At 36.0% G+C, this 15181-nt stretch overlaps 1 pseudogene; it reads left to right on the top strand.

Annotated features, from left to right (window-relative positions):
- The first annotated feature begins 12856 nt into the window (after positions 1–12856).
- Positions 12857–14360, top strand: LOC101582974 (annotated as a pseudogene).
- Positions 14361–15181: the final 821 nt, after the last annotated feature.

The raw sequence follows: 15181 nt of genomic DNA, 5'->3' as shown, positions 1-15181 counted from the left end.
AGCAAAAGCAATGAATTGCAATTTTACACCTATTAGCTTGTAAAAAATTATTATCTGATCACACCAAGTTTTGGCTGGGGAGAAATGATGTCTTACATATTACTAATGAGACAATCAACACAATTTCTAAAGAGAGTAATTGATAAATACCTCGTGGAGTTGAGAAATAGGTATCATAATAGAGTAGTCTATTTCAGGGCTCTTTGGTAGGGACATTCTAGCCTGGATTCTGTATGGAACATAAAAATCATGATTTTTATAAGATTCTGAAAAAGAAGGCAAACAATTTAACACTTGTTAGTGAGGAGATACTTGAATAAAAATTATTTAATTCCTGTAATTGATGATAATAGAAAGTTGCAGTTGGGCTGGTGAGATAGCTCACTAGTCTAAAATGCGTGCTTAGGCAAGCTTAGGCAAGCACAGGGACTGCGGTTCGATCCCTAGAACCACATGGCCCACCAGCCCCATGCCCAAGGTGGGCTGAGCCAGCCACAGAGTCTGGGTATAGAGGTACATGCCTGTAAACCTGGCGCTGGAGAGGCTGAAAGCAGGAGGATCACTACTAGTCCACACTGCATAGTGAGACCCTGTAACCAGCAAATATATTAAAAAGAAAAAGAGAGTTGCAGTGAATCTATACATATATGCATATTTATATGTCTATTTCTAATAAAAATAAGTTATTTTGTTAAAAAAAAGATATTTCAGTGGATAGTTTCTCATATGGTAGCCTTCATGTACTTAAATAATATCAAATTAATAGATTATACCATAACTAGCCCATAAAACATTAACATTTGGCAATGTTCTGACACTAATTTTAACTTTCCGTAGTCAGTAATATTATTTGGAAGTGATCCACCTTAATTTAAAATCATGTTCCTCTATAGTGAAAAAGAAATTAAAAAGAAAATGATTGAGACTTTAGCCAGACTCTATTGTCTTTAAATTCGTATTCATTTAAAGTAAAAGTATGCAATGGCCAGAGTTCGATCCCCAACTCCCAACGTGCCCTGCCAACCACACATGTGGGGCGCGCTGAGACAGTGATTGAGACTGGGTGCGGTGGCGCATGCCTAAAATCCCAGCACTTGGGAAGCTGAAAACAGGAGGATCACTATGAGTCTGATCTGAGTAGTCAGACTTCGTAGACCCTGTACTAAAAAGTTCATAAAAAAAAAGAAAGAAATCACAGAAAAATGAAAATAAATAGAGATGAGGAAATATAGTCCCACAACATCAAATAAAAGACTTGGAATATACTTAATTAGAAATGCAAATAATCAGTTGACAAAAACTAAAATAACTCCTAGAGAAACTATAGTAAGAACTTGCTGAATGATGAGGTACAACATATCCCAAGGTTAAAAGTTCAGAAGGCTTAAAGAATCTAAGATTAATTTTAGCTTGTAGTTAAGTTCGAATAACATTCCAATAGGAATATTTTTATTTAAAAGTAGAAGGGACAGCAAAACTGCTCAGCGGACTAATGCGCCTTCTTAGGGAGAAGCAGCAGCTGGGGTTTGATCCCAGGCGTGCCATGCCGGCCCCACCATCCGGGCACGCGGAGAAGGCGATTGTGACTGGGCGTGGTGGTGCAGGCCTGTAACCCCAGCTCTTTGGGAGGCTGAACACAGGAATATCACTATGAGTCCGATCTATGCAGTAAGACCCTGCAGACTCTATAGACCCTTACTAAAATACAATAGTAAATGAATAAATAAATAACAAAAATAGAAAATATTCATATTTACTCTCGTAAATTGTGAACGTAGCAAACACATTTAATAAGTTAGATATTTTAATATTGAGTGCATTAGTCATGGCTTTTGAGAGAATCAAAACCAGTGAGGGGTGTGTGTGTGTGTGTGTGTGTGTGTGTGTGTGTGTGTAAGAGAGAGAGGAGAGAGAAAGAGAAAGAGAGAGAGAGGTGTATGACAAGGATTAGGCTACAGTTATTGTTGAGGCTCACAATTTTTAGCATGTGCAAGGTTTGTGGGCAAGCTGGAGATCCAGCAGTGCCAAGGGTAGAGTTCCTTAATGTGCCCAAGGGCCTGAGAACCAGGAATGCCAATAATGTATTTCTAGCATAACCGCTGGAAGGCTTACGGGCTGGAAAGAGCCCATGTTTCACTTTGATTCTAAAGGTAAGGAAAAATACTCAAAGTCTCTCCAAATGCTATTAGACAGAAATAATTGTTTCTTACTGAACCAGTTGGATTTTTTTTTTCAATTCAGATCTTCAATTGTATGGGTGAGAGGCCCTCCTATATCAGGGAAAGCAATCTATATTTCTGTCTACAAACTAAATCCTGTCCTGTCTGGTGTGGTGGCACACATCCGCAGTCCCACCAGTCAGGAAGGCTGAGACCGAAGGAACAAAAGTGAGATTTCCATCTCATCAACTTGATGAGGCTGTCTCAAGGTGAAAAAAAAAAAATAGAAAATGCAGCTCAGTGTGAAGATTCTGGGTTCAATCTCCAGTACAATGAATGAAGAAAAAATTAACTTTTCTGCAAAACACCTTCATAGACACAGCCAGACTAAATGGAGACTCCAGAACAGTATGTTGTCAAATACAGTTAACCAATGCTTTGTCCAAAATATGTCTAAAACCAATACTATGCATTAGAAAATATATTTATTAATTATAATAATTAAAGTAACAATGTACTCATCTAAAAATTGAAAATAATTGAATGAATAATGAAATTTCAGAAATATATGTATCTGTATGAACTTACATATATCAGAAATTTTATTTCACCACTGATCTCTTGCAATGACTTGCCTGTTCTCTAGAAAGATCAAAGCTGTGGAATTTACTAAGACAAATATATTCTCTGCTTACAATATCTTCATTTTCTATTTTATTTTATTTTTCATTTTATGTACTTGGTACAGGGTCTCAAAATGCATCTCGGACTTGTAGTAATTATCCTGTTTTCATCCTTCCTAGACTGGGATTATAGGCATGGACCACCATGCCTGGACTCTGTCTTAGGCTCAGCAGGCCCCAGGGGTGGGGGCAGCTCAGCATACTGGACTGGGGATCAGGTCCTGGTTCCTGCACTTGCAAAAACAAGCACTTAGTCCACTGAGCTTTCTTGCTAGCCCTTTCTGCTTACAATAAAAACACAGTCAAAAATAAAATGCTCTGAAGTCCAACATTGGTACATGAAATCTTCTTACTTAAAATGCAGAAGCTTGGAATGCTGAGGAATTTTGGAGAAAGCAAAATGCATCCACTTGTGTTGTTTTATCATTTGAGGTTATAGGAAACATCGAAATACTTAAATAAACAGTAGATATAAATAAACATATGCAAATCAGTGTCCAACAGCAAGAAGATTTGAATTATCAATGGTCCCTGGTACAATTTATGCAAGGGTGTAAAAATGAGAATGGAGGATACTTCTCTTTCTTTCAATATCTATTAATAATCACTGTTGAAAAGCTACTGTGGAGACTGAATATTTTTTTCAGTGTACAGCAGCACTTTATTTCTCCATACACAATGATGTGCTGCTAGGGACTAATGTTCTTACAGCATAAAACCAAACTTTGAACAAGGGATTTAAACTGGGCATGTAGCTCAGCAGCACATAACTTGCCTACCAAGTGTGAGGTCATGAGTTTAATTCCCAGCACACCCTCAAAAAAAGAAAACAAAAATTTGTCTTATTAAAGAGATGAGTACAAAGAACCTTCCATAAATGAAAAGAATGAATAAATTTACAGGTGTAAATGCAAACTGTTTCCAACTCAAGGCAAGTAAACCACTCTTTGTGCTAAGGTGGGAAAACATTAATGATGGCAGAAATAGGGTCCTAAGGCTCAGACCCTCCCACCATTAGACCAGCAAGAAGGCAGAAGTGACAGCTGGTTCACCAAGTCCTGCCAGCCTGAGAAATTCTGAAAGCCAGCTCTGACTTAGTACCCTCAGTACCCTGCATAGATCTCTATGTTGCAGCCACCAAGATTGCCCAGCACTGGATTTCTCCTCTAAGGTGTTTTCAGCTCAACCACCTAGTGACCAAGCCAAATGAACTAAGGGAAAGAATCAAAGATATGTGCAGGGTATTAAACAGAGACCAAAGGAATAGTTACCTTGAATGGCAGGTTCAGTTCAGCAACAAGTTCTACAATCCATTGCTGGTATCAGATAGAAGCTTCAAGGACAAATTTCTTTCAAGGGCTTATTTCAGTCTCCTGAGCTAGGTGTGAGGTGTGTACATTTGCCAAGGCAAATGACACTTCATAATTAGCTCATGCAGCAGGTCGTGGCATCTGCTCAGTTCATCTAGAAACATTTGCAGTGCAGAGGAGAAGCCTGACTCCTGGTACTCCTGCTTGCTTAACCACATGTGCTGAAAGATGAACAGTGAGGTCAGGATGCAGCCACTGATCCACAAGGAGTACTTGCACTCAGGGGCAGCAAGGATCCTGGTCTTCATGGTACTGGGCACCGGGGTTGTGATCTCATTCTGTAGGCAAGGTCTGGATACCCGGTGGTACCACCAGACAGCATGTTGGCAGGAGGTCCTTGCGGATGTGCACATTGCACTTCACGATGGAGTTGAAGGTGATTTCACGTGTGCTAGATTTCATACCAAGAAAAAAAGGGCTAGAATAGCTGACAGTGGAAGCACTTGTTGCCAATGGTGATCATTTGGCCACCACACAGCTCGTACCTCTTCTTCAGAGAGGAGAACAAAGCAGCCATGGCCTTCTGCTAAAAATCCATGCAGACAACACATAGCTTCTCTTTGATGTTGAGAACAATCTCCTGCTTAGCTGTGGTAGTGAGGCAAAAGCCACTCTCCCTCAGGGTCTTTCTGATGCAGTCTTCCAGGTCTCTGACAGCCCATTACAGAGTAGGATGGTGTGGGGAGGATGTAGCCTTTTGTGTGGGTGACTCCATCTCAGAGTCTCTGACATTGCCAGTGGTGTGCCCCAAGGCTCCAGCAACAGCGTGGCCTGGATATCCACATACATGGCCTGGGTTATGAAGGTCTCAGACATAATGTAAGTCTTCTCTCTGTTGACTTTGGGGTTCATGGGGGCACCCTGCTCTGCCAGCAGCACTGAGCACTCCTCTGGACCCCCACACAACTGGTTGTAGAAGGGTTGGTGTCAGATCATCTGCATGTCATTCCATTTGGTGACAATACCATGCTGAATAGGATGCTTCAGTGTCAGGATGCCATGCTTGCTCTGGGCTTCATCCATGTAGGAGTCCTTCTGGCCAGCCCACTATCATGAACTGGTACCTGGGGTTGCCAACACTGGAGGGGAACACAGCCCAGGGACATCCTGGCCAACAAAACCAGCTTTGCACATGCACAGTCATTGTTGAGGAGGAGAGGGCCATTTGTACTTTCTTTGCTCATTGGCACAGGAGAAGCACAGAATGTGCAGCACAGGCTGGTGGCAACCACTGGGCTGGAGATTTTTATTGGAAAATATATGTAGAACCACTCATAAGATTTAAAAATTTAGATTTGTCCCAGAGTCCAGGTCCAGTGTGTGAGTGGGTTTGCTTGGGGCCCGCCTGATACTCATTCGACCCAGAACTCAGGCCTGGCATTAGTAAGACTGCCCAGGACCTACAGGATCTTCATTGGAGCCAATGCCCAGGCCCAGCACGTGAGTGGGACATCCTCCATCAGACAGGCCCAGTGTGAAACCCTGTGGCAGAACTCCCTGCAGATAGGCTAAAGGCAAGACCCACCCAGCTGATCCAGGAGTAGAACATCTTTTCAGCATTGCACAGTGGGTTCACCTCCAAGGGCTATAGCAGAAGAAGTGGAACACAGCAGCCAGACCCAAGCCAAACTCACATGGATGAGTTTGAACTTGGTAGATCTAAACCTAGTGCTAAGAAAATAACTCTACCAAAGCTCTCCACCTAAGGTCAAAAGACAGTGCTATACAAAATGACAAAGAGAAGGAGCAAAATGCATTCTCAGGCCCCAAGTCCACACAGAACAAATGCAGGAGACAATAGCATAGAAGAAATTGGAACTCACACACCTGAAATCTCTGCAATAATAGCGATGGAAGTAAAGAAACAACTGCAGAAAGATATGGAGCAAATCAGATCAGAAATAATTTCTGAACTAAAAAAAGAAATGATAACTATAATGAAAGAAGTACTAAGTGCTTCTGAAGAAGACACTCATACAAAATGAGAAGAGAATAGAAAAATGATGGAATCCTTGAATGAGCAATGTAGGAAAGAAATAGAATACATGAAGTAGATTCAAAGTGCTACCAGGAAATTAAAACCTCAATTACAAGGCAGCAAAATCATTTGAATGAAAGTGAAAATATCCTTTCAGACCTTGAACACACCATTGCAGCTAGTGAAAAGGTAAGAAAAGATCTCTTAAAAATAGCTAGGATGTAGGAAAATGTAATTCAACACCTGCAAGATGATGCAAAGATGAACAACGTGAGACTAATAGGCATCAATGAGAAGAAAGGAGTCAATACAAATGATACAAAAAGAATATGCGTAGAAGTAATAGCAGAAAACTTCTCAAATATGAGAAAACAGTCTGACATTCAGATAACTGATGCATATAGAACTCCAAAGAATATCAACCCAACTAAAACCACACCCAGACATATAATAATCAAGATCTCAGAAATTCAGCACAGGAAAAGTGTACTAAAAGTTGCTAGAGAAAAGAAATAGATCACATTTAAAGAAAAACTCATCAGAATAGTGGCAGATTTCTCTTCACAAACCATCAAGTCATGAACAGCATGGAACAACGTACTTGAAGTCTTGGAAGAAAAAAATTCCAACCCAGACTGATATATACCCTGAAAAACTCTCTTTCAAGTATAATGGAGAAGTGAAATACTTCCATGACAAAGAACAACTAAAGAATTTCATGAAGACAAAGCCAACCCTCCACACACCACTAAATGAGCTTCTAGAGTGGCAGCAAAATGACCAAAGTTCCATGAATGAGAATGGAAACAACTTAACAAATAGGGCAAACAATTAAACACAGGAGAAAAAAGAGGTATACAACAGCAGTCTTTCATTCCTTTGTATATAGCAGCAAAATATTTCCATCAGCATACTCTAGAGATGGACTTCTCCTGCACCAGATGGGTCATGAGATCATGGTTCTGTCTGTGTCTGCAGGGTGAATATCAAGGCAATAGTAATAACTCAGTCCCAAAAGTGAGACCTGGCCACCAGTCAGCATCATGGACACTATCCATGTCCAAGACATGCTAGAACTTTGTGTAATATTCTATCATGAAACTATTAGAAGTGCTGATCATATATTTGCCATTCCAGTATTTGTGTTATGTTTTATCTTAGTAATTCTTTACTACCATGAAAACTTTTTCTTAGTTGATGTTGCTGTATATATTAACCTATACAAATGCTATGTGAGTATGGTGAGTTGATCACAGATTCATACATATGCTACACAACATTCTGGTCTCTTAGTTGGACACATAATTTAATGTTAATTTTTAATATTGTTTGGAAATACTTAATTTTTAATTAATTAAGATTTAATTAATTTTCTGAAAATTGTTAAAACTAAATTTTTGTTTTAAGATTTATACTGTATCTTTTTTTTTTTTTTTTTTTTTTTTTTTTTTTTTTTTTTTTTTTTTGCGGAACCAGGGATTGAACTCCGGTCCTCACGCTTGCCAGGGAAGTGCTTATTCCACTGAGCCATCTCCCCAGCCTATACTGTATCTTTGACTTGCAGTATACTTAGAAGACATGGTATGATATTTTCTCCTACTATTAGAAACTTTGAAAAGTATATTTCCACTTTTCATTGACTTTATATCACTTCTCCCTTGTCTTTTACACACACACACACACACACACACACACACACACACGAAAAAATACGTATGTAACTTGGTTTAAAAAGATTAAATAACAAAATACTTGGATAAAAAAAGATTGTTACAGTTTTATAGAAATTTTCAATGACCTTTTAAATGGGTTCATCTACTGCATTTTACATAGTCCTGTATAACTACCATTTTGAGAGCTCTTTCTTTTTTATCTAGGACCAAACAGCAATTTTCCTTGCTTTCTGGATTATGCTCTTTGTTATTTCCTATATACTACATCTGGAGGAATTAGAATGTTTCAAGTTTGTTTAACTGGAAAATATTTTAATTTTAGTTTTCAAAGGTATAATTGCTAAGTCTAAAACGCAATGAGGACAGATCTTTTATTTTAGCCCATTGAATTAATTAGTGTAGTTTCTTACCCACTTACCCACTTGCTCTTTTTTTTTTTTTCTAATGTGGAATAAGATGACATTTAGTTCTATTTTTCCATAGATAATTTTTATGTATATGCTTTAATGGTTTTTTCTTTACAATTAGTTTTGGACAATTTAATTTTTGTGTATCTTGGTATGATTTTATTCAAATTTCTTATGCAAAAGGTTAATTTTTCTTGGAAATGTGCTATAATTTCAACTAAATTCAGAAATTTTAAATCTTTAAATAATTGTTTCCCTTCCCTATTCAATATTTGTACACAATTTTTAATATGCAGTATAATCATTGATTGAGAAAAAATAAAAAATTATTAAAAGTTTAAACCATAATAATAAGAAATTCTTGTTATTGATATAAAATATTGTATATCTGTTACATTTTTAAATTGGGATTAAGATAGCCACAATGCCTACAATTTAGTACAAAACAAGAGAAATTCTGATGTGTCATTAAATGTTTTATCCAGTAAGTAACTACAAGCATTTAGATTGTTTTCATTTTTTCCTGCAATAAATATAACAAATCAGATTAGACTTAAATGTTTTGAAGCATAATTCCAGACATCCAGTTAGCATTTGTTGTGTTGCAAGTTTTATTCTTTCAGATCTTATTAAATATCAGAAGTACTCCAGCCACAAAAGCTGTAGATGTGAGCCATCCAAATAGCTTTTACAATGATCTTAAAAAATGAAGACTTTCTTTTAACCTATTTATGTAGCTTACATTATATATTATTAATTTAAAAGTCTGTTAATTTAAAAATATCTGTGGAACAATGGACACATTCACATATTTATATTTAGAAAATTCAATACATTTGTAATTTTATACATTAATAACGTGAATTTGCAATTAATGAATCAAGTATCACTGTAAAATACTACATTTCCCTTCATAAGACAAATTAAAAAGGGCTGTTAGGCTCAGTAAAATTTACTTTGGTTAGTTGCCATTATGTTGTACTGTTTCTGTACTGATGTTTTATTTAAAATTAGTTTTTATTAGTCTTATTTAATTCATGTTTCTTAGACCCAAATTCCAATAAATGAACTTCAAAGTATTTTCATATGTAACCAAACGTTAGGTTAATCTAATTGATATTAATATGGGTAAAAATTTGAATATTTGGGGATAAGAAGAAATTTATTAAGTCTCATAAGTAACTGTATTAGATATCAGAATTAACATTTTTGTAAAAATTTTGTAATTATTATCTCAGTTGTGAAGTAGATACAAATAAGACTTGCTCAATGTAATGTCAACAAGTATTATCTCATTATTACACTTGGGTGTTGGAGCCTTCTTTGCTTTGCTTGTCCGGAAGCATCTATTTTACTTAACTTTTGCAGGATAAGTCACATATAACAAATCAGATTAGTTTCAAATGCTTTGAAACTTAATTCCAAACACTGAGTTTAGAGCATTTGCTGTAGTGCAAATTTCATTCTTTCAGATCTCATTAAATATCAGAAGCAGTCTAGCCACAAATGTTGTGGATGTAAACCATACAGAATGATCATAAAATAATGAAGACTTTCGTTTAGCTATACATGTTGTTGTTAATTTAAAATTCCCAATAAACCCTTTAAATATGTATATATCTCATCATATTTGTGTATCATTATAGGAGCTATTATGGTGCTCTTCTTTAAGCTAGAATAGCAAACAAACAGCATAATAAGTAAAAATGAATTTTAAGTATTCTAAATTCACTCATCCTAGGTAGCATAATTAGTAAAAAAGAATTAAAAAATGAACATTTAAAATTTAACTCTTTTTCAATGAGATAAGATTGATATTGTTGTATTAGACACTATGAAACTATCAATTTCAAAGTATTTTTCAATAAGGATTTGAGTTAATCATATTTGGTAATTTTTTCTTCATATACTAAAAAGGCATAATTACTCTTTTTGCTTTGCAAATGTTTAAATAATCTAGAATGTTGGATTCAGTCATATCTACATGACTAAAATAAAAGAATATATTTTACATTAAAATAATTATGTATATAACATAGTGTAAGTATAAAAGGTAACATGAAGTTTGTCACTTTATATAATTGTAAAACTACAAATCTACATCTTATGTGATATTGATTGTTAAAAATATTTGTCTCTTTATTTGTTATTTTATCTATTTTCAGCATTGTTATCTTTAAGATCATACTATGTTACATTTAAAGACTATAATTAATGTAATATGTAACGTAAACATGTATAATTAACATAATAACTTTGCCTGACAAAGTGTTGCCTATAACAGACGTATCCAAAATTGTTTATAATATTATGTAGCTCTTCACCCAGAGAAGAATTTTCAGTTAGAAAAATTATCTTTGTATGTTTTTATTCACACATATTCTATTTTTGAAGGCATGATTAGACTACTAATTTTTGCTTTGAGATAGAAGGAATTTTCAAGTGATTCTTGCCATATTTATTACAATGAAAACTGAAAAATGTGAAAAGCAATAACTTTTCCTAAAGCAAAAATAAACCTTTCATTATGTAAGTAGATATTTAGTTTCAATGACAAAATTCTGGGTGACACAAAACCATTAATTCTATTCTATGCATTTTCAAAACCTAGAGCATGAAAATCTCTCTCTCTGTCTCTGTCTGTCTCTCTTTCTCTCTCTCTCTCTCTGTCTCTATCTCTGCCTCTGTCTCTGTCTCTGTCTTTGTCTCTGTCTCTCTCTTTTTCTCTCTCTGTCTCTTTCTCAGAGAAGGGGGGATTAAGGAATTACAAGATGGAATGCACAACATGACAAAATAAATTTAACTGTACCACAAATTAAAAAAAAATTATTGAAGTATGCTAATAAGGAAAGGAGAAAGTGTGTAGGTAACTTTGTAGATAAGTGAAGTTAGAAGTGTAATGCCATAACTTATGTAGTATATAACTCATTATTGATTAATTTTCCCATCATGTTACTGGTTGATAATTCTTAAATACTATTTGTTTATACTGGAATTAATTAAATAAGTGACAGGGAAATACTCAAGGCATGGCTGCTCACCGGTGAAGTGTAAGGTTGCAGATAAGCCATGGAAGAAAGTAGAATGCTTTGTGCCATGGTGGATTAGTTTAAGATAATATCAGCATGAAAGTCATGTTTAATTCAATATAGATATGAATGGCTACATATGAGAGTATTCAAACGTAATATTTCTTTGCTGTGTCACCTCAAAAGACCTAAATGTTACAAAATTCTCTTAAAATCAGGTACAATTCACACTCGGAATGTTTTATTCGAATGCTATGATTCAATGGAAGGAACTTCTCAGGCATTTCTGAGAAGACAGTAGGAAACTAATGCTAATGTATGCATTAGTCATTTTATGGAGCCAGAAAGAAAAGACGGGTGCAAAATTTAAGAGAAGAAAATTATGGCAAAATTAGTGTACTGAAGGGATCCGAATTCCAGCCAAAAGAACACAAATGACCAGAGCTGAACTATTTTAGACAACAAAGGATATGAAAATGTTTTAGATTTTTAACAATATAAAATAAGAAATTAAGATAATACCAAAGAAAACATATCCAACAGGAAAACCCTGCAAAAAATTGTTGACACCAATGTGACTGAATACAGAGAATATTTAAAAAAATTTATTCAGCAAAAGACATAATACAATGACTGTTCCTCAAAATACTACTATTTGTTTCTAATATATTCATTCTATTATTCTTACCAATTGCTGAAGCATTTCTGGAAGTCTTGCACGAGACCTTTCATTATGCCCTGAAGCTTCCTTAATGTCCTGAACTGATTCAAAATTGTTACCACTCATGGTGAGCTTGATTTTGAGTAACATACAGAAGCTACTCACAGGGCTAGAGCTCGTGAATAAGGGAGAAGGGCCTGGTCGTAATACATTTGTGAGCCTACATTTTCGTCAGAGGGCACTGAACAGCAGTGTTCACCGTATTTTATCATGCTTTGAGTGAAACAGAATTTCCAGAACTGCTTCACAAAGTAATAAAAATCAAGAGAGAGGTATATTTGAACCTAGGGGGTGTACTTAGAGGCAGGTTAGAGACAATGTGTATGCTACTGCAAGGAAATTTATTGAAACATCTAGTACACGTGGCTTACACACTTTGCTTATTAAAAGGGCATGATTCATGTTTTTAAAGTTCTAAAATGATTAAAGTGGGAAGTGGATGCGTATCAGCTCCCCAAAATGAATGTAATCACCATGTATCAGAGACATATATTAAGAAAAATTTTAAAAAGATGAAGTTCCAGTTAGAGAAAATAGTGAAAACAGACCAAGAATTGAGACATAAATGAAAATTCTGAAATTCGAGAAAATATCAGTCTTAGAACTAAAATTCTTCACCAAATGTTACTGGAGAAATAAAAATACTGATATAGGAGAAGGGAGCAAGATGGTGATTCCGGACAGGAAGAATGTTATGCTGAGGAGCTATAGAAGAGTATGGGCTTATTTTACCAAAGAAAACACAGCAGTTGCACCCTGTTTTGCAGAAACCATTATTTTTTGGAAATGATTCTGATGAGGAGATTTCTGCTAGTGAAAGTCTTCAGAGGGAAGCTGCAAAGAAGCAGGCCATGAAAAAGACCAAAGTGGAGATGCAGAAGGCCCTTGCAGAAGCTTCCACGGTGTAGGAATATGACAGCTTTTATAATGAGATGCAGAAAGAAAGGAAGAAAGTAATCCCAAATTACTTTTGGCAAAAGATAGAAAGCCCAAGTAGATCCACAACTTACTAAGAGCAGTTGAGATCAGAAAAAAGGAACAGGAAGAAAGAATGGAAAATAAAATACAGACAACGAGAAATGGAAAAAAGAGAATTTGATGATAAAGAAGCATTTGTGACATCTGCTTACCAAAACAAAAACAAAAACAAAAAACACCTGCAAGAAATAGCTGAAAAAGAAGAAAGAGAAAGACGGTCTGATGCACTAGAAGCACGTTTGGATGTAGCCAAGCAGAAAGGTCTCAGAGGATTTTACAGACACTTATTAAAGCAAGAAGTTTGTGAGGAAGAAGTACCAAAATGCAGCTCTCATGAAGCCAGTTCTGGAATAAAAAAGGAGAAATCAAGATGCTACTCAGATGAAGTAAATTCAGAAAACATAATGCCACATGAGAGATGTGTTCTCCAGACTCCTGTGACAGAGAAGGAAAACCCAGATGCAGACAGTGATTTTGATACTAAAAGCAGTGAAGATGGTGAAATGGAAGAAAACAATGTGAACTGTAGAAGGACAAGGATCCCAGAGACCTCGAGGGATTATTCCAAGCATCTCAAGAACCAGCCTCACTCAAGATCATCTAATGAAGAAAGAGAGCATAGTACCAAATACCATGCCAAATGTTCCAAGTCCAGAGGGCATGAGAGAAGGGAAAATGAGCACCACAAAAGGCAGTCCAGACAGCAGAAAAACTACTATACTGACTGTGATCACAGAAAAGCAAAGGATTCTCATAAGCCCAGAGAAGCCAGACATAGAGATTCCCACTCAAAAAGGCATGAACAGGAAGATAATCCAAGGAGAGACCAGAGAGAAATAAAGGACAGAGAATGGAAAAGAGAGAAATATTCCTCAAGAGATAGACAACAAATGGCCTTGACAAGTACAGTGAGAGAGGTACTGAAAAGGAAGAGAAGAACAAAGAAAAGGAAGAGCAGATGAAAATAAGGAAGGAAAAATATGACAGTAATGAGAAATACAGAGATAAGGGAAAAGAAGAAGTTTTCAGTCTTAAGAAAGAATTCACAGAAAAGGCACATCAAATTCTAGGGCAAGGGAAGAGTTTCTTGACCATGAAAGAGGCAGTGAAGTGAGGAATGTGGAAAAGAACAAAGAAAGATACCAAGAAAAGCCCTCTGGTTCTGAAACATCACTGGGAGCAAAACACAGAATCACAGAGGAAAGGCAAGAGCAGGGCAAAGAACAAGAGACACTACCAGAGGCAGTGACAGGTTGGCAAAGAAGAATAAAAGAAACTGTAATGTCAGCTAGAGACAGGTACGGGGCCAGGCAAACGGTGCAGGCTAATGCGAAGGCCTACAATGAGAAGGAAGAAGATTAGTGGCTGCCCCAGCAGGGCGATCTGTGGAAGCACAGGACACTGTGACTCTCAGGACTCGTGAGGGCATAATGAAATGTGCTAGTTGAGGGAAAGTGTTTAAAAACATATTTTTAATTTTTTAAAAAATTTAAATCAAAAGTCAGTCTTCTTGACTGTTTAACTAGAAATGTATATATATATATATATATATATATATATATATATATATATGTGTGTGTGTGTGTGTGTGAATGTGTATAATATTGTTTTGTCAATATCATATTTCTTGGTTTTTTCAAGAACCCTGTCTGTATATCCCTGAAGGTTATGAGGAAATCAACTGCGCCATGACCATTAAAATGTAAACAGCTTTCCTAACAATGTTGCTTTTCTTACAATAGCTGTTTTGTTTTATATTGTATTTCAGGTACAAATTTGAAAAGTAGGAAAAATTGTAGTACTTTATACTCTGAAACATGTATTAAGGTATAAAACGCAGATCATGTATATTGACTAAATGAATTTTTGCCCCAAACTTGGTTTAAAATAAAAAAAAAGTGAAAAAAAATTCTGGTATGGTTTTTAACACCAATAAAAACTAGATAGAAGATGTATTTCAGAATAACAATTGCTGAGAGCAAGAACCATGTTGCCACCAGCTTTGAATGTCCAACGTAAATGATTAAATACTCCTAGATGAGGATTTTGGAAGTGATTTATGCCCAAAAATTGCTTAAAATGAAACAAAACAAAATAAAGACCTTGCCTTGTTATAAAATCGATTATTATGCAAGACCTATGAGGATATAGTTATATTTGTGTGCTGGTGCTGGGCAACCATT

The sequence above is a fragment of the Octodon degus genome, unplaced genomic scaffold, assembly GCF_000260255.1.
Source record: "Octodon degus isolate 3935 unplaced genomic scaffold, OctDeg1.0 scaffold00265, whole genome shotgun sequence".
Taxonomy (NCBI): domain Eukaryota; kingdom Metazoa; phylum Chordata; class Mammalia; order Rodentia; family Octodontidae; genus Octodon; species Octodon degus.
Note: the sequence above shows the minus strand (reverse complement) of the source record. Positions and strands in the feature narration are given on the sequence as shown.